Below are 12,137 nucleotides of genomic sequence, written 5' to 3'. Positions count from 1 at the left end.
CTGCCTGCTTTTTTTCCTGCTACATCATCTCAAGCTTTTATTCAAATCTTTAGATTTCCTTTGTTTCCTTTCTTGGAAACATTGTTTGGTAACTTAACCCCATGACGCTTAACTTAGACGCCCGCTAGATGACCTACCTCCCCCCCCCCCCCCCTCCTCCTCACCAACTGTCTCACCACCTCTCTCCCCTCCAAACTTCTGTCAACAACCCCTCCTCATAACTTCAACTACACCTACGTGCCTACAACATCTATAAACCTGCTAGAAATCCTTTGTGTGCTTTTATTATCTATTTTAGTGTGTGTGAAAGGGAAAATATTTTTTCTTTATTCTTGTGCAGATTCCCCCATATTTTATGGGGTATTTTCACCCGCAAAAGCCTAGGGGCGGGTTCGCTTATTACAGTGATACTTTCAAATCCTGGCAATAACTCTTGTAGTCTTTTTATTATAAGACTACCTTACAATTTTGACTTTTCCTCAATTTTGTAAGTCCCCAAAAGAGCCCAGTAAACTTAAACTGGGACCCTCCACCTCCATAATCTACTCCTGCCCAAAATTCTTGCTATCAATCAAACCAACCAACTCTAACAAACTAAACTCAAACACCAAACCAATTTAAACATTATCAATTTAATTGTGTATTTAGTTTATTATGCTAGTTATTAATATTTTATATGTATAATAGCTAACCCTTAACCTACTAACACATATCTAATTTATTAATTTTTTTAGTTCGTATTTTACTTATTTTATCATGTATGATTTTTTTCTGTAAGAATAAATCATTTCAACAAATTTAAGGACAAAATCCTCTAATTGTAAGAATACTTATCAATATAAAAATTCAAAATGGCGATAAAACACAGGAAAATAATCTTTAACTGAAATTTATTTTTTGAATAACTTTAACCATAGGCTAAATTTTAAAAATCTGTCCGACAGTTTTCCCAAAGTCTGTGTTGGCTATCAAATGGTATGGTTTCGAACCCGATACATCCTTTCATTACAAAATTCGACCTTTAAATTTTTAGGACGTTTTACTTAAGAGATGTCGCAGTAGGACGTTTGTCGCTTAGGACGTTTGTCGCGTAGGACGTTTGTCGCATTAGGACGTTTGTCGCGGTAGGACGTTTGTCGGTGTACCGTTTTATATAATAGGATAATTTAATTATCTAAAATGATTAAATTATGAAAATTTGTGTCAAGTTTAAAATCAACACCTGGTACACTTATGAAACTTTGGCTGGTTCCATATTGTACAGAGAAAGAGAGAGGGAGGGAGGGGACAATTGGCTGTTTATTACACCAGTCCCCAAAGTTTTATAATAACTTTTATTACTCGTTGTCTTAACAACATTGGGTAATTTTGATTGATTGGTTTATTAAGTTGAGTTTTTAAACGTTTCAACCACTAATCTTCGCTTCCAGGATGGGTAATTTTGTGTATCATCATTGGGGATGTACATTAATTTATCGGCCATTGTCTTATCCCTTTAGGTCTATACGTATTGTATCATATTATTATTAATAATTCATTTTCACTCTAAGCTATACTGTTTATATATTGTAATAGTGATGGTATATGTGGACTATAGAAATTGTTTTAAAATAGGTTATAATCATATTTAACAAAATCATTATACTAGAGGAAATTTAGAGATAAAATATTAATCTAATGTATTTCTATTTTTTTAAAGCGTTGCTTCTCTATGATTTAAAGTGTCCGTCTGTCTGTCTGGTATGATTCTTTTAAATCTAAGAGCATCGCTGCTTCTGGATGTTGTCATCCTTGTTTTCTTAATTCAGATTAGTAGATTTCTTTAAAAGTTTAATTCTGATGGGTCTAATGATAATTGGTTCTTTGACGAAGTTTGTTTCAGAATCTTTCAAATCTTAGGATTCTTAAGGGATGTTACAACTTTTGTAACACCTCCGAAAAATATAAACCACAACCATGCATACTGCGCGTGCGGACAACCAGACAAGAAGGAAGCACAAACTACCTGTAGAAGAAGCCAGTCTTTTTAACACACTCAAAGTTTAACCATATATATACTCTATTTGAAATGTCAAATTAGTGAAATATACCTTGTTGATAAAATATCTTAGTTAATTAAGTACGTAAAAATGTAATATGGAGGCAAAGCCACCGAATCTTTTTGAACCGGTCAGATTTCTTTTTTGATTTTTTTTCTTCATTACAATTTTAGTATCTTTTTTTCCGCGGGGGTGCTGTCCCTTCTCAGTTCCTCCACATATAAAAGACTCAATATATTATCTATAGTCACAATTTGTCCCTTTAATTTACCTTATATTACCCTTAGAGTTAACTTAACCTTATTTTATACATTTACATATTATACATAGCTTCATACTGCTATAATTATATGTAGAATTTTGTTGAAATATTTATTATCCAAAATCACAATTTCGTCCCTTATATTAACCTTAGAGTTAACTTAACATTATTTTATACATTTACATATTATACATAGCTTCATACTGCTATAATTATATGTAAAATCTTGTTGAAATATTTATTATCCAAAATCACAATTTCGTCCCTTATATTAACCTTAGAGTTAACTTAACATTATTTTATACATTTACATATTATACATAGCTTCATACTGCTTTTGTTGAAATCGTTCCACTATTATTAAACAATATATCTTCTAATATTATCACAAGCTCCCTATTGAATAAAAATTTTTTTTGCTATCTTGCTATCGTTATACAAATATATTCATAGTAAATTCAACTCTCTGTTCATAATAATTTCCAAAGCTTCATTCTGCTTTTAACAAAAATTATACCAAAATGGACAGATATAGGGATTATGACGTCAGTGATGACGAGGCGTCTATAGGTATGAGGGGTAGATGGAGAACGTTTGGACGGAAATTCATAAAAAATGCACCTAGAGCCCCTTTACTAGCCCCTTCTGCACCTGCTCCTCAGGTTAATCCTCCGGTTAATTCCCATAACTCTACTTCTAATAATGAAGATCAAATTAATGCTTTAAAAAATAATATGGGAGATATTGTAAACAGTCTTAATAAAATGGCAAGTGACATATCCAACCTACAGGTTAATTCTAATAATGCAATAAGGAATGATTTCAGCCAACCCCCTCCTAGCCTAAACCCTATACTTAGTTTTGGCCCTCAGAATTATCGCTACGCTACAACTGATATTCCCGTCTACAGGCCAAACCAGCGAGATTTATCTCCTACGGGATTATCCACAATTCATGCTAGGGAACTTCTCTCTTCAATAGAGGACCATATAAATAAGGCTAAAGGGTTGGATAGAATAAACAAAGAATTGCTATTAGATCAAACTAGCCAACAAATAAAACAAATCTTTAAAGCACAAAACTCAGAGAATACTTACAACGCCCCTCATTTAAAGTGTAACACCTTTAACAACCTTGAGCCCCCTTTCTTAGCAAATAGAAAAAACACGTACAATGCAGATAAACTTTTCCAAAAACAAAGAGTTATCCATCGCCAATTGATGTCCATAGAAACAGTAGGGCTAAAAGCTTTTTTAAATCAGTTGGATAGTTTTGATCTTTCGGACTTTAGCCCATGTGAATATAATATGTTAATTCACATGTCCATATCTAAGGAAATCAAAGAAAAATTGGAAATGGCTGGGGGTAACCCGTTAGATCTCCCTACTAGCGAATATTTAAATAAAGTAAATCGTGTCCTTAATGGGTCAATTGCAAACATGTTTGAAGTAGAGGAAAAATTTTATAAATTTAAACCTTACTCTAAATCCGTTATGTCCATTTTGTGGGAATACAAAAAATACCTTGAAAATATATCTGACACTATTATTTCTGAGCGGGAAAAGCAGAGAAAAATTATTAGTGCGGTATATAAATATATTCCCTATGACCTTCGGCACCTGCTTAATTCGACCGCTGCCATGCAAAATGGCCAGCTTACGCTTTTCGGCTTTGAAAATTTTTTGCGTACCCACGAAGCTACCATTGACAGTTTTATATCCAAAGAATCTAGGATACAGAAAAACATGATAAAAAGGGTAGATGTTGACTGGGAGCAATTTGACATTTATGCTGAAGACTTATATGATCACCCTGTAGATGCATGTCTAAAGAACAATTTTTTAGAAAAGTTAAAAAGGTCAGAAAAAGACACGTAAGAAAGCGTCGTCCTAAAAATGCACAAAATAACTCTTTTAATTGTACAAATAGTGTGCCATACTACACAGTCCCTGTTGTAAATAATGATACTATGTTGGAAAACCCTATCAACATTACAGATAGTAAGTTCAGTAAGTCAGTCCCTGTTTTAAATCATTCTGTTGATGTATCTTTGGAGAACCCTATCAACATTACAGATAGTAAGTGCAGTAAGTCAGTCCCTGTTTTAAATCATTCCGTTGATGTATCTTTGGAGAACCCTATCAACATTACAGATAGTAAGTTCAGTAAGTCAGTCCCTGTTTTAAATCATTCTGTTGATATATCTTTGGAGAACCCTATCAACATTACAGATAGTAAGTTCAGTAAGTCAGTCCCTTTTTTAAATCATTCCGTTGATGTATCTTTGGAGAACCCTATAAACATTACAGATAGTAGGTTCAGTAAGTCAGTCCCTTTTTTAAATCTTTCTGTTGATATATCTTTATCAAATAAGGTTAATGTAATCAATCTTGAAAAGAAAATTTACCGACATCATCTTTTTGAAAAAAATGATTTGAATACTAATTTTACAAATAATACACAACAAATTAATAGCAGTAATAACTATCAGTCTTTACATAGTTTTACTAAATTCATTTTTAATACAACATTCTTTCTCATATTGCTAACATACTTTAGTTTAATTGACGTTAATTTTGCGTTATATCTATTTGTGTTAAGCTTTAATGTAACGAGTTTATTTACCTTTAATAACATTAAATTTGGTATACCAAACAAGTACAGAAAATTAAAAATAGGTAGACGTTATAAAAGTTTAAAATGTAAATTTAAATCCTTTTTAATAAATTGTCCCCTAAAATATGGCTATAATATAGCCTTACCTATTTTCCCCTTCACTCTATCTTTTGTATAATAATTTAATGTCTGTCTCTATTTCTTATAACTTTTCATCCTAAGTTATAAATATATAGATAGACAGTTATACATCATACTCATTAAACCATTTCCCTGATTATAATTGTGACTATTATGGCATGTAATTTGAATTATCTATTAAACCATTTCCCCAAAAATTGTGACTTATGGTTTATATATTCTGAATGTTAATAAAAAAATAATTGTAGAGATTATCAAACCTCATAAACATTTTTTATAAAATTGCCTTTTTCTTTCAGACGGAAGGATAACGCACTCATCGAGTTATATCATCAAAATAACACACATCCTATACTATTAAAAGACTTAAAGGTGAATATTTGACAGAAATTATTTTCGCTCAATTTTTATATTGTTATATTTTAAAAGACAACCATCTTCATGTTTGTAATAAAATCTTTTCTCCATACTGAAAAATGTCTTTTTAAAAAAGAACAATTATATCTTTAATGTTAATCTTTTAATATTATAGGAACCCTGAATACCCCCGTGTCCTACCTATCTTGTATAAAGGCAAAAAAACTACAAAAACATAAAAAGGTAATTATTAAAATATATTTAAAATACGCTAAAACGATATTTATCAAACATAATGTGTAAAAATTTGTAGTACATCCATAGCTAGCCTAATGGTTTAGTGGTAAACCTATCCGGTACGGTACGCACTTTCTAAAAAGGCGTTTCTGTGCCAGGGCAAGCTATGCGGGCCCGCCGTATATTATTTAAAAATAAATGTTTTGCAAAACTGGCTAAAAAGGCTTATATACCAAATATTAGTATCACGTCATTATACTAGTGTTTTTGTATTTTAAATCGTTATACAAGTATATTTGTTCTAAAGCCAATGCAAATTCTTTTACCAATTATTTTACACATAATTCCATCCTTTATATTGTAAATTAAACACTTTGCGGAAAAAGTAAGAACACCTTCTTGTGCAAAACAAGATATTCTACCTAGCACGATTTAGCATGACAAAGCAACATAAAAACTAGCTTTACTAGGCTTGGCATCCGGGTTAGGCTAAGCCCTACTAACGTTTTACAATTTCCGCAAAGTGTTTAATTTACAATATAAAGGATGGAATTATGTGTAAAATAATTGGTAAAAGAATTTGCATTGGCTTTAGAACAAATATACTTGTATAACGATTTAAAATACAAAAACACTAGTATAATGACGTGATACTAATATTTGGTATATAAGCCTTTTTAGCCAGTTTTGTTTTTCCGCAAGTTAAAAACAAATTTGCAATATTATTTTATTTTTAAATTTTATTACGTGCAATGAATTTTAATAACATATCAATAGGTTGTACATTTTTATAATAGATAACAATTAATGATTGACATACAAGAAAAACGTCAATTACAAAACAATTATTTTATTATTAACTTTACTCCTTACATCTCTTCAGGCTGAAACCTACAGCTGCTAAAACAACCGCCGAAACCTAAATAAAATTAAAATAAAAATAGAATTATTTAGACCCTATTTTTCTAACTTGTTAGTATATTATCTTTTGTTGTTAAACAACTAGTTCCCAAACTTCTTTGTGTGTGTAAGAAAATAAAGGCTTGAAAATTATTCTTTGTTATGTACCATAAATAATATATAAAACTTAGTTAGGAAATTATGTTACCAACATTATAAAAAAAAGGGGGGTAACTAATCACGTCCGCGATTGCGGCAAGATAATTGAGTCTTACAGTTTCGCCTAGCCGTTGAATGAAAAATTTTTCTCCCCTTTCGTTCACAAGGTTCTTTTTTTGCTTGCGGAATTGATTCTTATCTACGCAATTAAACTAAATCAAATTACTATTCTTTATGATACATAAATAAACGTTTTTATTTGCTTATACCGCATCTTTTATATTTACACAACAAAATGCTTATTAATTATTTATTATGAAGTAAAATAATAATTATAAGTATTTGCTTTTGAAGCCAGTAAAAGTGTTTTGTAAATTATCTTAACTATTAAAAACTTTTTCATAACAAGTTGTATATTGGATATAAAAATCTCTTGCAAGTCCATCGAGTCCATAAGTTTCCTAAAAAATTAACTATTAAAAACTTTTTCATAACAAGTTATATATTGGATATAAAAATCCCTAAAAATATTCTTATTTTTCAGGATCGACCATCCTCTATAAAACATCTCAGATTGTACCTAATATTGAAGAATTATATAAGGTAAAACTCACCTTGAATCCCAATAAAGCATTGAAGACCGCTTGTCTAGTATCCGAGGTCAGATTCATCTTGTTGTACTTGATCTCATCACCGGTTTCTTTTTCCTTTAAAAAATACGTAAATTTATAATATGTATCTAAAAAATATATCTATATAAATACAGATGTAAATATATATATTACATAACCAATCTGCATTAAGATATATTATTTTATTTTCTTATGTCTGCACAATACACAGATATGGAATAAATATTTCAGAAAGTATTTGTCTACACATTACCATAACGATCGATATGGTCTTATATTTGTAAACAATTTGTAACGGTTTTTAGTTGGGTTTCGTGAATATCGGAAAATTCAAATCTCAAAAGTGGTCAATGTTTTTACAATACTCACACAAACAATACAGTGTGCGCTCATAAAATACTATCTTCCTGATTTTTCAAGTAAATAGCGTTTTTACGCTTAAAAACATACCAAAAAATCGCGAAAAAGTAATAGAAATTGCACATTAATGTACATAAATAATATTTTTGAAATAAAAACCCCAAAAAGTTCCAACCCTTTAGGTATAAAATTACCGGTTTTTCGAGTGCGCACTACGTTTATTGGAGCGCCAAATATCAAGGTACATTATGAAATACAACAACCCCTTTTCGAGACGCAAAATATACATACATATATACATACATATATATAATATACACATGTATTATATATACATGTATATACACATAATATACACATGTATATAAATATTAGACATATTTCATTTCAATTACATAAAAGTAAACGTAATTTTTAAATTCATTTCAAAGATCAAATGAGTAGTGGAGTTAAGTTTCCCTGTTCCTATCTTCTTTAATGGTCTTGATATTCTTTTTTAAAAAATGGCTTAAAGATACCAGATAAGATTTTATAATAAGATCTTGCTTTTCAAGTTTCTAGTTTTAAATTATTTTTGTCCAAGACAACCTTTGACGACGAAAATTTTAGACAAAGCCTGCATGATTAATATCTACAAACCTTGCCCTTTCTCGAGGTTTTTACCTAGACATTGCCTGGTTTCTGTTAAACCATCTCACTCTGGGGGGTGATTCTACTCAAACATTTATCAGCGCCATATTATTACATTTTTTACAAATGTGTTTGCTCAAATTATAAAGTTATAGGGTTAATGTCCCTAAGTTATACAAGAAGGAGTGCAATGTATACACCAGCTAATACACAAGAACCAGTGTTTATATCTCCTTAAGTCAATCCTAATCAGGAATAAAATATTAAAGCTGGTATTTATTGACATGTCCCTAAACTAAGCATTTTATAATTCACTCTTTATAAACCTGCGTCCCTAAATTAAGCATTTTATAATTAACTCTTTATAAAATCGCGTAAAATGTATCAGCCGTTAATTCAGTCTTTAATTGGCTAATAATCAGTATGTAAATCAATCAATAATCCCTTCTTTATTCGATTGAATAATTATTATAAAAAGATAATTCAAACTTTATCTAGTTGTTGTAAAACATGTCAGCCGTTAATTCATTCTTTAATTGGCTAATAGAATCGAAAAGTAAATCAATCAATAATCCCTTCTTTATTCGATTGAAGAAATTATTATAAACCATTCTTTATAATTAAATACTTGTTCGAATCAATATAATAACCAAGTTGTCATACTTTATTTGGTTATAATATAAAGAAAATCAACAAAACAAAAAAAAACAATAATTATGATATTCAATTCTTATTATAATTATAATCAACAATTCGTATATACTATAATTTTGGCGACATTCATTTATCTTTGTTCTTAATTTTTTATTGTGTTACATAGTACTGCAAAAATAATAAATTTTCTTTAACAATTCAAACATTTTCGCCAGTAATTATGATACAAAATTAATATAATTCACTGATAATTGTAATACAAAATTTATGTAATTTAAAACATTTGTTAATATGTGATCTATGTATTTTAATATGTTAAATATAAATGAAAACTCAAAATGAAAAATTGAATCAACTTTTTGCAATAAAATTAAAGTTACAAAATCATTTACTTTTGATATTTTTTATGCTTAGTGACAATTACCAATTAAATACAAATAGTAAATATTTCCCTTTGAATAAGAAAATGATATTGATTAACATTTTTTAATATTTTGTAATATATATTATTGCTTACTATGTAATGAACCAATCATAATGATACGAAGCAGCGCCACTTCTTCACAATTGTTCGTTGTAGTTCTCCTTCAAATTATTCATATTTTCCGCGAGCTTCTACCTTGCAATTTTGGTTGAATCATCATATTGTCATCGAAACCTGAAAACAAAAACATTTACTATGTTGAAGACGACTTTTGAAAATAACTTCTAAATCTACAAAAGATAATCCAGGTTACTGAATGATTGTAAGTTCCTGCCTCGTTGGCCTCATAAAGAGGGGGGAGCATGTTACAACTTTTGTAACACCTCCGAAAAATATAAACCACAACCATGCATACTGCGCGTGCGGACAACCAGACAAGAAGGAAGCACAAACTACCTGTAGAAGAAGCCAGTCTTTTTAACACACTCAAAGTTTAACCATATATATACTCTATTTGAAATGTCAAATTAGTGAAATATACCTTGTTGATAAAATATCTTAGTTAATTAAGTACGTAAAAATGTAATAGGGATAAGACAATGGACGATAAATTGATGTACATGCTCAATGAAAAAAAAAATAAAACCTTTTACAGATTAAAATTATTGGTTGATTTATTTGGACACTATTAGTTTGAAACCAACCAATCAAAAGGTTATTTAGTCCATGTATTGGATACCGTCTTCAAGGACGTTCAATGGGGGTTAAAGTGTTGATTACCCCCACCCCCCCAAAAAAAAAAAAATGAATTTGAATTTTAAGTCCTCACCCCCCCGCCAAAAAAAATGAAAAAGCTTGGACGCCCTTGACCATCGTTACAAAAAAACGTTGGGTACCAGTGTAATTTACAGTCCAATGACCCCTCTCTCCATGATTTAGTATGAGGCGAAAGGCCAGATTAGGGTTGTTACAATAACGTTTATTTATTTGTTGTTTAACAACTTTGGGGACTTTTATTGATTTTTAAATGGTTGGTGCATTAAGTTGAGTGTCCAAACGTTTCATCAACTAATAGTAATCTAAAGATGGGTTAATTTTGTTTAACGTCAGCTTTTTAGCCATTGTCTAATCCCTTTAGATCCCTAAAAATATTATCAAAATTTCTATTATATTTTCACATTTTCGTGTAACATTTTTACTATTTTTGATGAAATACAGTTTTACGACTAAGTGATGATTTTCATTTATAGTAGCGAAGCTACTCTATAGTTTACTTTGTATGTCCTTCTGTCAGTCAGTCATCCTGTAACACTATTGGTTATATGCTAAAAAATTAAAAATAATAAAAAATATAGAAATATGTTTTAAAGGTTTCGTGATTACCCCCCCCCACCCCCAAAAAAATTTCCTTATTTTTAACAAATGCTCTTCTATTCTCCTATTCCGTATAATCTCCATCCATGCTTTTTGTGCTTCGCTACTTATGAATGTTGTCATTCTTGTTTTTCACAGCACACTCACAGCTACCCTGTAACTTGAAAAGTTAATAATCATTCATAGAAAAAAGTAGTACGCATTTACTACTTTTTTAGTCTTGCAAAACAAAACTTGTTGGGCAGAAAATACTGTCCAAAACATATTTGCCGTCTATCTTTCATAGCGGAAGAAAGAATCACATTTATAATTGATAAAACACTTCTAACATGCCTAGATTAACAAAAACATCTAACTGTGACGTAAAGACGGACGTAGTACAGAAAATTATTATAGAAAAGCTTCGCTTTTAAAGATAATCAATTATTACGATTTTTTTTCATGTATAAATTATCTATTGATCTAATAAAGTTAAGCCATTATGTTTAAAGCGAAGTTTTTCTACATGTTGGGTCGGTCCGTCTGTACCTCGTAACGGATAGCTATGCTTTTTATTTAGAGCAAATTAACCGTTCTTTTGATATCAATCTATTCTTAATGTACCTTAAATTTAAGTGTGATGTTTTCTATAACGATTGAGTATAATGTCATAAGCAAAGCATCTTAATGATCAATAGAAAAATCAATGTATGTCCATTTTAAAGAAACTATATCTATAAGTTTTGCAACATATTTTAATAAATTTTTTTTTAATTATAAGCGCTGACAATTTATACTTCTTAATGTTCGTTTGATCAGTTTTTAATATGTATTGTTGAAGTTAATTTTTATGGAGGTTTTCTACTGTTAGAGTTTAGGAATTGGGCCTTGGGGCCTACTTTAACGGAGAGGTTTTAGGCTATTTTAAATTCTCTTCTAGCTTTGTCAATGAGAATATTTTCATCCTTGTTATTGAACAAATTGATCCATTTAATTTAATAGTCTCTCATTTATTTACATTTATTTATTTTCATTTATTTTTATTCTTTTTAGTGATAAGTGATAAGACAATGAACGATAAATTATTGTACATTCCTAATTATAATAAAGAGATTTTTAAGAGTAAACTTAATGGCTGATAAGTATGGACGTTTTTTTATTCGTTGGCTTAACAACTTTGGGGACTTTTAATGGATTTTGATTGGTTGGTTTATTAAGTTGAATCTCCAAACGTTTCAACCACTAATTGTAATCTACAGAAGAGAGAATTTTGTGTATTATCATTTGGGATGTACATCAATTTATCGGCCATTGTCTTATCCCACTAGATCCCTGCAATCATTCACTATTCAATAAAAGTACCCAAAGTTAAT

General features: G+C 30.0%; 1 long non-coding RNA gene across 1 annotated transcript; it reads left to right on the top strand.

Moving 5' to 3' along the window:
- Window positions 1-2,019: 2,019 nt before the first annotated feature.
- Window positions 2,020-7,504, top strand: LOC145329211 (uncharacterized). Its single transcript, XR_013882805.1, has 4 exons — window positions 2,020-2,169; window positions 5,358-5,430; window positions 5,591-5,658; window positions 7,256-7,504. It is a non-coding gene; the product is annotated as an uncharacterized LOC145329211 (long non-coding RNA).
- The last annotated feature ends 4,633 nt before the right edge of the window (window positions 7,505-12,137 follow it).

The sequence above is a fragment of the Acartia tonsa genome, chromosome 10 (genome assembly GCF_053477335.1).
Source record: "Acartia tonsa isolate MP-2025a chromosome 10, ASM5347733v1, whole genome shotgun sequence".
In the NCBI taxonomy this organism is placed as follows: domain Eukaryota; kingdom Metazoa; phylum Arthropoda; class Copepoda; order Calanoida; family Acartiidae; genus Acartia; species Acartia tonsa.
The sequence above is the reverse complement of the archived record's forward strand: the minus strand, read 5'-3'. Positions and strand labels throughout refer to the sequence as shown.